This window comes from Nanorana parkeri, unplaced genomic scaffold (genome assembly GCF_000935625.1).
Source record: "Nanorana parkeri isolate BGI_ZX_2015 unplaced genomic scaffold, ASM93562v1 scaffold385, whole genome shotgun sequence".
NCBI lineage: Eukaryota > Metazoa > Chordata > Amphibia > Anura > Dicroglossidae > Nanorana > Nanorana parkeri.
Window position 1 is genome coordinate 591,243 of NW_017306653.1, and position 3,162 is coordinate 594,404.

Genomic DNA, 3,162 nt, shown 5'->3' on the forward strand with positions numbered 1-3,162 from the left:
CTGCGCGGGGCCTGGAGAGCCGCCTGCAGGGGGTGCGTCACCCAGGCTGTGCAGAGCCCCGACACCCAGGTGAGACTCCTCCCCCTCCAATATTTCATGCCTCATACAACAACCTCCCCCCATACCTCTGTGCGCAGCCCACTGCATGCATGCATGTATGTACCATTCTGTGACCACATGTGTCATCCCCAGCCCTGTGCCTCCTCCATGTGTCATCCCTATCCTCAGCCCTGTGCCTCCTCCATGTGTCATCCCTATCCTCAGCCCTGTGCCTCCTCCATGTGTCATCCCTATCCTCAGCCCTGTGCCTCCTCCATGTGTCATCCACAGCATTGTATCGGGGCGGCAGCCTCTAGCGGTCCCTTGTATCGGGGCGGCAGCCTCTAGCGGTCCCTTGTATCGGGGCGGCAGCCTCTAGCGGTCCCTTGTATCGGGGCGGCAGCCTCTAGCGGTCCCTTGTATCGGGGCGGCAGCCTCTAGCGGTCCCTTGTATCGGGGCGGCAGCCTCTAGCGGTCCCTTGTATCGGGGCGGCAGCCTCTAGCGGTCCCTTGTATCGGGCCGGCATGTTGGGGACACTCTGGGGACATGTGACATCTGAGAACAGGAAACTTCCTAATATTTCCTATCAGACTCTGCAGAACATCCAACTTAGTTTGGAATGATCTCTTCAGGGATCGAGCTGCAGAGTTTTCCACGACTCCCCCCATCTATCCCCCCGCATAGTGCAGCTCATAGTCGCAGTCATGTGATCGGCATCAGTAAATGGAGGCGGGTGGTGATTTGATCCGGAGCGGAGTTTATATTTCTAAATCAGAGAACTATTTCCCAGCAGATCACATGACATCGCACTGAGGAAGAATAATCCGCATTGTTCTGTCATCTGCTCAGATTTCCCTCCAATCACATTGTCCACATTATCCAATATCCATACAGCCCATGGCCCATAGTCCTTCATGGCCCATAGTCCTAAGACCTACATGGCCCATAGTCCTAAGACCTACATGGCCCATAGTCCTAAGACCTACATGGCCCATAGTCCTAAGACCTACATGGCCCATAGTCCTAAGACATACATGGCCCATAGTCCTAAGACATACATGGCCCATAGTCCTAAGACATACATGGCCCATAGTCCTAAGACATACATGGCCCATAGTCCTAAGACATACATGACCCATAGTCGTACATGACTCATAGCCCTACATGACCCATAGCACTAAGACATATACTGTACATGGCCCATAGCCCTACATGACCCATAGCCCTACATGACCCAAGCCCTACATGGCCTGTAGCACTAAGACCTTCATGGCCTGTAGCACTAAGAGAGGAGCAGCAAGGCACCATCACTGTGTAGAGCTACTAAACAGGAAGTGTACAGTGCCCCCTGTAATGAAGAGAAATGTCTGCCCCCACGGTGGTCACCGATTATACACCACAACCAAATCAAGATTTATAAACATTATTAATATAAACTTACAAGATGGTGTCTCCGTTGGGGGTGGGCAACCTCGGCCCCCCAGCTGTTGTGGAACTACACATCCCATGAGGCATTGCAAGACTGACCGTTACAGGCATGACTCCCAGAGGCAGAAGCCTGGTGCGATTTGTAGTTTCACCGCAGCCGGAGGGCCGAGGTTACCCACCCCTGGTCTCCATGCACTCTAGCGATGGTGTTGGTAACAGCAGGACTAATTCACAAACTTGTATCAAGCCCTAATTCTTTTTGTCTCACTATGTGACTGTTCTTTTTTAAATCTCGTTGGCTGTAAATAGCTGTCACTGAAGATAAGAGCCTTCGTCCTGTTAGCTGCGTGAATTGAGCCTCATTAGCATGACCAGGTGACAACGCAGGAGCCCAATTGGGAGGCAAGGACAGAGCGTTGTCACCCTGTAACAGGAAGTGCCTGAACGAGGACCTCCATGGCAGGATCACCGGGGGGGGGGTTATTATAATGAAAGCTGCAGATTCTAAAATCTTGAAATTGACCTCTGAGAAGATGTGAACACGGGAACGTTTATATAAGATTTTAGCGATCGGGTTCATATAAACTTTAATGTGCGGCGCTCATTGAGGTGTGACCGTAGCCTAGGGAGGGGGAGGGGCTGAGAGCTCGGATAGGAATGAGTACATTGTATGATAATGTGAGCGGGGTGAGATGGGTTATACAGGCCGGTCCAGTTCCTCCGGTTCTATCACCCGCCTATGTAAGTTTATTCCCTGGATTCTGCAACATCATATGCCCTCGTTCACACCTGAACGTTTTGTAGCGCGTTCTACGCTCGACGAACGCTCTACAAAACGCTCAAAAATATAAATCCCATTGTATTCAGTGGTCTCGTTCCCACCTTGGCGTATTTCCTCCCGTCCCTAACGCGCTACAAAATGGCCCACGCCTGAAAAGGTACAGGTACTACTTTGGGCCGCTTTGTTGCGCGTTTCCATTGGGATACAGCAAAGTAGCCTTCGGAAACGTGCGAATCGCGGTAAAAAAACGTGCGACGGTCGCGTGACAGACGCGCATATGCAATACGCCTAGGTGTGAACAAGACCTATGTGTTTGTACACCGATCAGCCAGAACATTGTGACCACCGAGAGGTGAATGACATTGATTATCTGCTTACAGTGACACCTGGAAGTGGGGGGGATATATTACAATGGTACCTGGAAGTGGGGGGGATATATTACAATGACACCTGGAAGTGTATGTATATACCCTGTTTCCCCGAAAATAAGACCTAGTTGTGACCATTCCCAGGGCTGGTGGTGGCGTAAAGGGGAAACTTGAAGAGCCGCGGGAGAGAATCAGCGGTGCCAACGCAGCTAACACTAGAGGTTGCAGCGGAGGGAGCAGAGCCGCATAAGCCAATGCTTCCTCTATAGCGCCGGCTCCTGTCACAGGCGGAGTGATACCAAATGCACTCCGCCTGTGAGGAATCGATAGTGAAAGTGCGCTTCACTCATTCTGGCCAGCGATTGGTTAGCAAATTGCTCTTGGAAAGGTACGGCGCCCTGATCACCATATTTTTCTACATGAATACATGTAGACTGTTGTAGATGAATAAGTGTGGATTGTTGTACATTAAAAAAATAAGACCGAGTGTGTTTTTTTGAGTCAAAAAAAATATAAAACAGTGTCTTATTTTCGGGGGGACACGG

General features: G+C 50.8%; 1 protein-coding gene across 2 annotated transcripts in view; it reads left to right on the top strand.

The window, feature by feature from the left end:
* Positions 1-6: 6 nt before the first annotated feature.
* The window catches only part of MOCS1 (molybdenum cofactor synthesis 1), a 31,111-nt gene continuing 27,955 nt past the window's right edge, over positions 7-3,162 (top strand). For both annotated transcript variants that reach the window (XM_018559246.1, XM_018559247.1), the window contains exon 1: positions 7-69. The gene's annotated coding sequence lies outside the window, so the exon portion shown is untranslated. The remainder of the gene's footprint in view (positions 70-3,162) is intronic.